Genomic DNA, 12,246 nt, shown 5'->3' on the forward strand with positions numbered 1-12,246 from the left:
TAATTCGTAGTAAAAACCGCAGTAAACATAACGTTTTCAACATTTGTTTTCGTATCGACGTAACTGAAAATCTTCACATTGGACGCATTACTCTCAGAAACGTTTACATTTATCGTCTGGCAACTAATGCAGCGTGATGACGTTTGCGGTCGCACCGCTCTGTACGAAGTAGAAGCTTCTAAGTTGTTGCAGTCACCAAGAAAGAGGCACAGAACTTCAAGTTTTAGTTTTTGAAAATTCAGTTTTTGGCTGCTTTTGCTGCCTTGTAGTTGACCTAGGACCTTACGATTTTGCATGAACCGAACTCTGGCAGCCACATTACACGAGAAAAAGCGAGAGGTGGTAATTCGTAGTAAAAACCGCAGAAAACATAACGTTTTCAACATTTGTTTTCGAAATGACGTAACTGAAAATCTTCACATTGGACGCATTACTCTCAGAAACGTTTACATTTATCGTCTGGCAACTAATGCAGCGTGATGACGTTTGCGGTCGCACCACTCTGTACGAAGTAGAAGCTTCTAAGTTGTTGCAGTCACCAAGAAAGAGGCACAGAAATTCAAGTTTTAGTTTTTGAAAATTCAGTTTTTGGCTGCTTTTGCTGCCTTGTAGTTGACCTAGGACCTTAAGATTTTGCATGAACCGAACTCTGGCAGCCACATTACACGAGAAAAAGCGAGAAGTGGTAATTCTTAGTAAAAACCGAAGAAAACATAACGTTTTCTACATTGTTTTCGAAATGACGTAACTGTAAATCTTCCCATTGGACGCATTACTCTCAGAAACGTTTACATTTATTGTCTGGCATCTAATGCCGCGTGCTGAGGTTTGCGGTCGCACCACTCTGTACGAAGTAGAAGCTTCTAAGTTGTTGCAGTCACCAAGAAAGAGGCAGAGAAATTCAAGTTTTAGTTTTTGAAAATTCAGTTTTTGGCTGCTTTTGCTGCCTTGTAGTTGACCTAGGACCTTAAGGTTTTGCATGAACCGAATTCTTGTAACCACATTACACGAGAAAAAGCGAGAAGTGGTAATTCGTAGTAAAAACCGCAGAAAACATAACGTTTTCAACATTTGTTTTCCAAATGACGTAACTGAAAATCTTCACATTGGACGCATTACTCTCAGAAACGTTTACATTTGTCGTCTGGCAACTAATGCAGCGTGATGACGTTTGCGGTCGCACCACTCAGTACGAAGTAGAAGCTTCTAAGTTGTTGCAGTCACCAAGAAAGAGGCACAGAAGTTCAAGTATTAGTTTTTAAAAATTCAGTTTTTGGCTGCTTTTGCTGACTTGTAATTGACCTAGGACCTTAAGATTTTGCATGAACCGAACTCTGGCAGCCACATTACACGAGAAAAAGCGAGAAGTGGTAATTCGTAGTAAAAACCGCAGAAAACATAACGTTTTCAACATTTGTTTTCGAAATGACGTAACCGAACATCTTCACATTGGACGCATTACTCTCAGAAACGTTTACATTTATCGTCTGGCAACTAATGCAGCGTGATGACGTTTGCGGTCGCACCACTCTGTACGAAGTAGAAGCTTCTAAGTTGTTGCAGTCACCAAGAAAGAGGCACAGAAATTCAAGTTTTAGTTTTTGAAAATTCAGTTTTTGGCTGCTTTTGCTGCCTTGTACTTGACCTAGGACCTTAAGATTTTGCATGAACCGAACTCTGGCAGCCTCATTACACGAGAAAAAGCGAGAAGTGGTAATTCGTAGTAAAAACCGCAGAAAACATAACGTTTTCAACATTTGTTTTCGAAATGACGTAACTGAAAATCTCCACATTGGACGCATTACTCTCAGAAACATTTACATTTATCGTCTGGCAACTAATGCCGCGTGATGACGTTTGCGGTCGCTCCACTCTGTACGAAGTAGAAGCTTCTAAGTTGTTGCAGTCACCAAGATAGAGGCACAGAAATTCAAGTTTTAGTTTTTGAAAATTCAGTTTTTGGCTGCTTTTGCTGCCTTGTAGTTGACCTAGGACCTTAAGATTTTGCATGAACCGAACTCAGGCAGGCACATTACACGAGAAAAAGCGGGAAGTGGTAATTCGTAGTAAAAACCGCAGAAAACATAACGTTTTCAACATTTGTTTTCGAAATGACGTAACTGAAAATCCTCACATTGGACGCATTACTCTCAGAAACGTTTACATTTATCGTCTGGCAACTAATGCAGCGTGATGACGTTTGCGGTCGCACCACTCTGTACGAAGTAGAAGCTTCTAAGATGTTGCAGTCACCAAGAAAGAGGCACAGAAATTCAAGTTTTAGTTTTTGAAAATTCAGTTTTTGGCAGCTTTTGCTGCCTTGTAGTTGTCCTAGGACCTTAAGATTTTGCATGAACCGAACTCTGGCAGCCACATTACACGAGAAAAAGCGAGAAGTGGTATTTCGTAGTAAAAACCGCAGAAAACATAACGTTTTCAACATTTGTTTTCGAAATGACGTAACTGAAAATCTTCACATTGGACGCATTACTCTCAGAAACGTTTACATTTATCGTCTGGCAACTAATGCAGCGTGATGACGTTTGCGGTCGCACCACTCTGTACGAAGTAGAAGCTTCTAAGTTGTTGCAGTCACCAAGAAAGAGGCACAGAAATTCAAGTTTTAGTTTTTGAAAATTCAGTTTTTGGCTGCTTTTGCTGCCTTGTAGTTGACCTAGGACCTTAAGATTTTGCATGAACCGAACTCTGGCAGCCACATTACACGAGCAAATGCGAGAAGTGATAATTCGTAGTAAAAACCGCAGAAAACATAACGTTTTATACATTTGTTTTCGAAATGACGTAACTGAAAGTCTTCACATTGGACGCATTACTCTCAGAAACGTTTACATTTATCGTCTGGCAACTAATGCAGCGTGATGACGTTTGCGGTCGCACCACTCTGTACGAAGTAGAAGTTTCTAAGTTGTTGCAGTCACCAAGAAAGAGGCACAGAAATTCAAGTTTTAGTTTTTGAAAATTCAGTTTTTGGCTGCTTTTGCTGCCTTGTAGTTGACCTAGGACCTTAAGATTTTGCATGAACCGAACTCTGGCAGCCACATTACACGAGAAAAAGCGAGAAGTGGTAATTCGTAGTAAAAACCGCAGAAAAGATAACGTTTTCAACATTTGTTTTCGAAATGACGTAACTGAAAATCTTCACATTGGACGCATTACTCTCAGAAACGTTTACATTTATCGTCTGGCAACTAATGCAGCTTGATGACGTTTGCGGTCGCACCACTCTGTACGAAGTAGAAGCTTCTAAGTTGTTGCAGTCACCAAGAGAGAGGCACAGAAATTCAAGTTTTAGTTTTTGATAATTCAGTTTTTGGCTGCTTTTGCTGCCTTGTAGTTGACCTAGGACCTTAAGATTTTGCATGAACCGAACTCTGGCAGCCACATTACAGAAAGAAACAGCGAGAAGTGGTAATTCGTAGTAAAAACCGCAGAAAACATAACGTTTTCAACATTTGTTTTCGTATCGACGTAACTGAAAATCTTCACATTGGACGCATTACTCTCAGAAACGTTTACATTTATCGTCTGGCAACTAATGCGGCGTGATGACGTTTGCGGTCGCACCACTCTGTACGAAGTAGAAGCTTCTAAGTTGTTGCAGTCACGAAGAAAGAGGCACAGAAATTCAAGTTTTAGTTTTTGAAAATTCAGTTTTTGGCTGCTTTTGCTGCCTTGTAGTTGACCTAGGACCTTAAGATTTTGCATGAACCGAACTCTGGCAGCCACATTACACGAGAAAAAGCGAGAAGGGGTAATTCGTAGTAAAAACCGCAGGAAACATAACGTTTTCTACATTGTTTTCGAAATGACGTAACTGAAAATCTGCACATTGGACGCATTACTCTCAGAAACGTTTACATTTATCGTCTGGCAACTAATGTAGCGTGATGAAGTTTGCGGTTGCACCACTCTGTACGAAGTAGAAGCTTCTAAGTTGTTGCAGTCACCAAGAAAGAGGCACAGAAATTCAAGTTTTAGTTTTTGAAAATTCAGTTTTTGGCTGCTTTTGCTGCCTGGTTGTTGACCTAGGACCTTAAGATTTTGCATGAACCGAACTCTGGCAGCCACATTACACGAGAAAAAGCGAGAAGTGTTATTTCGTAGTAAAAACCGCAGAAAACATAACGTTTTCTACATTGTTTTCGTATCGACGTAACTGAAAATCTTCACATTGGACGCATTACTCTCAGAAACGTTTACATTTATCGTCTGGCAACTAATGCAGCGTGATGACGTTTGCGGTCGCACCACTCTGTACGAAGTAGAAGCTTCTAAGTTGTTGCAGTCACCAAGAAAGAGGCACAGAAATTCAAGTTTTAGTTTTTGAAAATTTAGTTTTTGGCTGCTTTTGCTGCCTTGTAGTTGACCTAGGACCCTAAGATTTTGCATGAACCGAACTCTGGCAGCCACATTACACGAGAAAAAGCGAGAAGTGGTAATTCGTAGTAAAAACCGCAGAAACCATAACGTTTTCAACATTTGTTTTCGAATTGACGTAACTGAAAATCTTCACATTGGACGCATTACACTCAGAAACGTTTACATTTATCGTCTGGCAACTAATGCCGCGTGCTGACGTTTGCGGTCGCACCACTCTGTACGAAGTAGAAGCTTCTAAATTGTTGCAGTCACCAAAAAAGAGGCACAGAAATTCAAGTTTTAGTTTTTGAAAATTCAGTTTTTGGCTGCTTTTGCTGCCTTGTAGTTGACCTAGGACCTTAAGATTTTGCATGAACCGAACTCTAGCAGCCACATTACACGAGAAAAAGCGAGAAGTGGTAATTCGTAGTAAAAACCGCAGAAAACGTAACGTTTTCTACATTGTTTTCGAAATGACGTAACTGAAAATCTGCACATTGGACGCATTACTCTCAGAAACTTTTACATTTATCGTCTGGCAACTAATGCAGCGTGATGACGTTTGCGGTCGCACCACTCTGTATGAAGTAGAAGCTTCTAAGTTGTTGCAGTCACCAAGTAAGAGGCACAGAAATTCAAGTTTTTATTTTTGAAAATTCAGTTTTTGGCTGCTTTTGCTGCCTTGTAGTTGACCTAGGACCTTAAGATTTTGCATGAACCGAACTCTGGCAGCCACATTACACGAGAAAAAGCGAGAAGTGGTAATTCGTAGTAAAAACAGCAGAAAACATAACGTTTTCAACATTGTTTTCGTATCGACGTAACTGAAAATCTTCACATTGGACGCATTACTCTCAGAAACGTTTACATTTATCGTCTGGCAACTAATGCAGCGTGATGACGTTTGCGGTCGCACCACTCTGTACGAAGTAGAAGCTTCTAAGTTGTTGCAGTCACCAAGAAAGAGGCACAGAAATTCAAGTTTTAGTTTTTGAAAATTCAGTTTTTGGCTGCTTTTGCTGCCTTGTAATTGACCTAAGACCTTAGGATTTTGCATGAACCGAACTCTGGCAGCCACATTACACGAGAAAAAGCGAGAAGTGGTAATTCTTAGTAAAAACCGCAGAAAACATAACGTTTTCAACATTTGTTTTCGAAATGACGTAACTGAAAATCTTCACATTGGACGCATTACTCTCAGAAACGTTTACATATATCGTCTGGCAACTAATGCAGCGTGATGACGTTTGCGGTCGCACCACTCTGTACGAAGTAGAAGCTTCTAAGTTGTTGCAGTCACCAAGAAAGAGGCACAGAAATTCAAGTTTTTGTTTTTGAAAATTCAGTTTTTGGGTGCTTTTGCTGCCTTGTAGTTGACCTAGGACCTTAAGATTTTGCATGAACCGAACTCTGGCAGCCACATTACACGAGAAAAAGCGAGAAGTGGCAATTCGTAGTAAAAACCGCAGAAAACATAACGTTTTCTACATTGTTTTCGTATCGACGTAACTGAAAATCTTCACATTGGACGCATTACTCTCAGAAACGTTTACATTTATCGTCTGGCAACTAATGCAGCGTGATGACGTTTGCGGTCGCACCACTCTGTACGAAGTAGAAGCTTCTAAGTTGTTGCAGTCACCAAGAAAGAGGCACAGAAATTCAAGTTTTAGTTTTTGAAAATTTAGTTTTTGGCTGCTTTTGCTGCCTTGTAGTTGACCTAGGACCTTAAGATTTTGCATGAACCGAACTCTGGCAGCCACATTACACGAGAAAAAGCGAGAAGTGGTAATTCGTAGTAAAAACCGCAGAAACCATAACGTTTTCAACATTTGTTTTCGAATTGACGTAACTGAAAATCTTCACATTTCACGCATTACACTCAGAAACGTTTACATTTATCGTCTGGCAACTAATGCCGCGTGCTGACGTTTGCGGTCGCACCACTCTGTACGAAGTAGAAGCTTCTAAATTGTTGCAGTCACCAAGAAAGAGGCACAGAAATTCAAGTTTTAGTTTTTGAAAATTCAGTTTTTGGCTGCTTTTGCTGCCTTGTAGTTGACCTAGGACCTTAAGATTTTGCATGAACCGAACTCTAGCAGCCACATTACACGAGAAAAAGCGAGAAGTGGTAATTCGTAGTAAAAACCGCAGAAAACGTAACGTTTTCTACATTGTTTTCAAAATGACGTAACTGAAAATCTGCACATTGGACGCATTACTCTCAGAAACGTTTACATTTATCGTCTGGCAACTAATGCAGCGTGATGACGTTTGCGGTCGCACCACTCTGTACGAAGTAGAAGCTTCTAAGTTGTTGCAGTCACCAAGTAAGAGGCACAGAAATTCAAGTTTTAGTTTTTGAAAATTCAGTTTTTGGCTGCTTTTGCTGCCTTGTAGTTGACCTAGGACCTTAAGATTTTGCATGAACCGAACTCTTGCAGCCACATTACACGAGAAAAAGCGAGAAGTGGTAATTCGTAGTAAAAACCGCAGAAAACATAACGTTTTCAACATTTGTTTTCGAAATGACGTAACTGAAAATCTTCACATTGGACGCATTACTCTCAGAAACGTTTACATTTATCGTCTGGCAACTAATGCAGCGTGATGACGCTTGCGGTCGCACCACTCTGTACGAAGTAGAAGCTTCTAAGTTGTTGCAGTCACCAAGAAAGAGGCACAGAAATTCAAGTTTTAGTTTTTAAAAATTCAGTTTTTGGCTGCTTTTGCTGCCTTGTAGTTGACCTAGGACCTTAAGATTTTGCATGAACCGAACTCTGGCAGCCGCATTACACGAGAAAAAGCGAGAAGTGGTAATTCGTAGTAAAAACCGCAGAAAACATAACGTTTTCAACATTTGTTTTCGAAATGACGTAACTGAAAATCTTCACAATGGACGCATTACTCTCAGAAACGTTTACATTTATCGTCTGGCAACTAATGCAGCGTGATGACGTTTGCGGTCGCACCACTCTGTACGAAGTAGAAGCTTCTAAGTTGTTGCAGTCACCAAGAAAGAGGCACAGAAATTCAAGTTTTAGTTTTTGAAAATTCAGTTTTTGGCTGCTTTTGCTGCCTTGTAATTGACCTAAGACCTTAGGATTCTGCATGAACCGCACTCTGGCAGCCACATTACACGAGAAAAAGCGAGATGTGGTAATTCTTAGTAAAAACCGCAGAAAACGTAACGTTTTCAACATTTGTTTTCGAAATGACGTAACTGAAAATCTTCACATTGGACGCATTACTCTCAGAAACGTTTACATTTATCGTCTGGCAACTAATGTAGCGTGATGACGTTTGCGGTCGCACCACTTTGTACGAAGTAGAAGCTTCTAAGTTGTTGCAGTCACCAAGAAAGAGGCACAGAAATTCAAGTTTTCGTTTTTGAAAATTCAGTTTTTGGCTGCTTTTGCTGCCTTGTAGTTGACCTAGGACCTTAAGATTTTGCATGAACCGAACTCTGGCAGCCACATTACACGAGAAAAAGCGAGAAGTGGCAATTCGTAGTAAAAACCGCAGAAAACATAACGTTTTCTACATTGTTTTCGAAATGACGTAACTGAAAATCTTCACATTGGACGCATTACTCTCAGAAACGTTTACATTTATCGTCTGGCAACTAATGCAGCGTGATTACGTTTGCGGTCGCACCACTCTGTGCGATGTAGAAGTTTCTAAGTTGTTGCAGTCACCAAGAAAGCGGCACAGAAATTCCAGTTTTAGTTTTTGATAATTCAGTTTTTGGCTGCTTTTGCTGCCTTGTAGTTGACCTAGGACCTTAAGATTTTGCATGAACCGAACTCTAGCAGCCACATTACACGAGAAAAAGCGAGAAGTGGTAATTTGTAGTAAAAACCGCAGAAATCATAACGTTTTCAACATTTGTTTTCGTATCGACGTAACTGAAAATCTTCACATTAGACGCATTACTCTCAGAAACGTTTACATTTATCGTCTGGCAACTAATGCAGCGTGATGACGTTTGCGGTCGCACGACTCTGTACGAAGTAGAATCTTCTAAGTTGTTGCAGTCACCAAGAAAGAGGCACAGAAATTCAAGTTTTAGTTTTTGAAAATTCAGTTTTTGGCTGCTTTTGCTGCCTTGTAGTTGACCTAGGACCTTAAGATTTTTCATGAACCGAACTCTGGCAGCCACATTACACGAGAAAAAGCGAGAAGTGGTAATTCGTAGTAAAAACCGCAGACACCATAATGTTTTCAACATTTGTTTTCGAAATGACGTAACTGAAAATCTTCACATTGGACGCATTACTCTCAGAAACGTTTACATTTATCGTCTGGCAACTAATGCCGCGTGATGACATTTGCGGTCGCACCACTCTGTACGAAGTAGAAGCTTCTAAGTTGTTGCAGTCACCAAGAAAGAGGCACAGAAATTCAAGTTTTAGTTTTTGAAAATTCAGTTTTTGGCTGCTTTTGCTGCCTTGTAGTTGACCTAGGACCTTAAGATTTTGCATGAACCGAACTCTAGCAGCCACATTACACGAGAAAAAGCGAGAAGTGGTAATTCGTAGTAAACACCGCAGAAAACATAACGTTTTCAACATTTGTTTTCGAAATGACGTAACTGAAAATCTTCACATTGGACGCATTACTCTCAGAAACGTTTACATTTATCGTCTGGCAACTAATGCAGCGTGATGACGTTTGCGGTCGCACCACTCTGTACGAAGTAGAAGCTTCTAAGTTGTTGCAGTCACCAAGAAAGAGGCACAGAAATTCAAGTTTTAGTTTTTGAAAATTCAGTTTTTGGCTGCTTTTGCTGCCTTGTAGTTAACCTAGGACCTTAAGATTTTGCATGAACCGAACTCTGGCAGCCACATTACACGAGAAAAAGCGAGAAGTGGTAATTCGTAGTAAAAACCGCAGAAAACATAACGTTTTCAACATTTATTTTCGAAATGACGTAACTGAAAATCTTCACATTGGACGCATGACTCTCAGAAACGTTTACATTTATCGTCTGGCAACTAATGCAGCGTGATGACGTTTGCGGTCGCACCACTCTGTACGAAGTAGAAGCTTCTAAGTTGTTGCAGTCACCAAGAAAGAGGCACAGAAATTCGAGTTTTAGTTTTTGAAAATTCAGTTTTTGGCTGCTTTTGCTGCCTTGTAGTTGACCTAGGACCTTAAGATTTTGCATGAACCGAACTCTGGCAGCCACATTACACGAGAAAAAGCGAAAAGTGGTAATTCGTAGTAAAAACCGCAGAAAACATAACGTTTTCAACATTTGTTTTCGAAATGACGTAACTGAAAATCTTCACATTGGACGCATGACTCTCAGAAACGTTTACATTTATCGTCTGGCAACTAATGCAGCGTGATGACGTTAGCGGTCGCACCACTCTGTACGAAGTAGAAGCTTCTAAGTTGTTGCAGTCACCAAGAAAGAGGCACAGAAATTCAAGTTTTAGTTTTTGAAAATTCAGTTTTTGGCTGCTTTTGCTGCCTTGTAGTTGACCTAGGACCTTAAGATTTTGCATGAACCGAACTCTGGCAGCCACATTACACGAGAAAAAGCGAGAAGTGGTAATTCGTAGTAAAAACCGCAGAAAACATAACGTTTTCAACATTTGTTTTCGAGCTGACGTAACTGAAAATCTTCACATTGGACGCATGACTCTCAGAAACGTTTACATTTATCGTCTGGCAACTAATGCAGCGTGACGACGATTGCGGTCGCACCACTCTGTACGAAGTAGAAGCTTCTAAGTTGTTGAAGTCACCAAGAGAGAGGCACAGAAATTCAAGTTTTAGTTTTTGAAAATTCAGTTTTTGGCTGCTTTTGCTGCCTTGTAGTTGACCTAGGACCTTAAGGTTTTGCATGAACCGAACTCTGGCAGCCACATTACACGAGAAAAAGCGAGAAGTGGTAATTCGTAGTAAAAACCGCAGAAAACATAACGTTTTCTACATTTGTTTTCGAAATGACGTAACTGAAAATCTTCACATTGGACGGATGACTCTCAGAAACGTTTACATTTATCGTCTGGCAACTAATGCAGCGTGATGACGTTTGCGGTCGCACCACTCTGTACGAAGTAGAAGCTTCTAAGTTGTTGCAGTCACCAAGAAAGAGGCACAGAAATTCAAGTTTTAGTTTTTGAAAATTCAGTTTTTGGCTGCTTTTGCTGCCTTGTAGTTGACCTAGGACCTTAAGATTTTGCATGAACCGAACTCTGGCAGCCACATTACACGAGAAAAAGCGAGAAGTGGTAATTCGTAGTAAAAACCGCAGAAACCATAACGTTTTCAACATTTGTTTTCGAATTGACGTAACTGAAAATCTTCACATTGGACGCATTACACTCAGAAACGTTTACATTTATCGTCTGGCAACTAATGCAGCGTGATGACGTTTGCGGTCGCACCACTCTGTACGAAGTAGAAGCTTCTAAGTTGTTGCAGTCACCAAGAAAGAGGCGCAGAAATTCAAGTTTTAGTTTTTGAAAATTCAGTTTTTGGCTGCTTTTGCTGCCTTGTAGTTGACCTAGGACCTTAAGATTTTGCATGAACCGAACTCTGGCAGCCACATTACACGAGAAAAAGCGAGAAGTGGTAATTCGTAGTAAAAACCGCAGAAAACATAACGTTTTCAACATTTATTTTCGAAATGACGTAACTGAAAATCTTCACATTGGACGCATGACTCTCAGAAACGTTTACATTTATCGTCTGGCAACTAATGCAGCGTGATGACGTTTGCGGTCGCACCACTCTGTACGAAGTAGAAGCTTCTAAGTTGTTGCAGTCACCAAGAAAGAGGCACAGAAATTCGAGTTTTAGTTTTTGAAAATTCAGTTTTTGGCTGCTTTTGCTGCCTTGTAGTTGACCTAGGACCTTAAGATTTTGCATGAACCGAACTCTGGCAGCCACATTACACGAGAAAAAGCGAAAAGTGGTAATTCGTAGTAAAAACCGCAGAAAACATAACGTTTTCAACATTTGTTTTCGAAATGACGTAACTGAAAATCTTCACATTGGACGCATGACTCTCAGAAACGTTTATATTTATCGTCTGGCAACTAATGCAGCGTGATGACGTTAGCGGTCGCACCACTCTGTACGAAGTAGAAGCTTCTAAGTTGTTGCAGTCACCAAGAAAGAGGCAGAGAAATTCAAGTTTTAGTTTTTGAAAATTCAGTTTTTGGCTGCTTTTGCTGCCTTGTAGTTGACCTAGGACCTTAAGATTTTGCATGAACCGAACTCTGGCAGCCACATTACACGAGAAAAAGCGAGAAGTGGTAATTCGTAGTAAAAACCGCAGAAAACATAACGTTTTCAACATTTGTTTTCGAGCTGACGTAACTGAAAATCTTCACATTGGACGCATGACTCTCAGAAACGTTTACATTTATCGTCTGGCAACTAATGCAGCGTGACGACGATTGCGGTCGCACCACTCTGTACGAAGTAGAAGCTTCTAAGTTGTTGAAGTCACCAAGAGAGAGGCACAGAAATTCAAGTTTTAGTTTTTGAAAATTCAGTTTTTGGCTGCTTTTGCTGCCTTGTAGTTGACCTAGGACCTTAAGGTTTTGCATGAACCGAACTCTGGCAGCCACATTACACGAGAAAAAGCGAGAAGTGGTAATTCGTAGTAAAAACCGCAGAAAACATAACGTTTTCTACATTTGTTTTCGAAATGACGTAACTGAAAATCTTCACATTGGACGGATGACTCTCAGAAACGTTTACATTTATCGTCTGGCAACTAATGCAGCGTGATGACGTTTGCGGTCGCACCACTCTGTACGAAGTAGAAGCTTCTAAGTTGTTGCAGTCACCAAGAAAGAGGCACAGAAATTCAAGTTTTAGTTTTTGAAAATTCAGTTTTTG

Source organism: Schistocerca serialis, chromosome 12 (genome assembly GCF_023864345.2).
Source record: "Schistocerca serialis cubense isolate TAMUIC-IGC-003099 chromosome 12, iqSchSeri2.2, whole genome shotgun sequence".
Taxonomy (NCBI): domain Eukaryota; kingdom Metazoa; phylum Arthropoda; class Insecta; order Orthoptera; family Acrididae; genus Schistocerca; species Schistocerca serialis.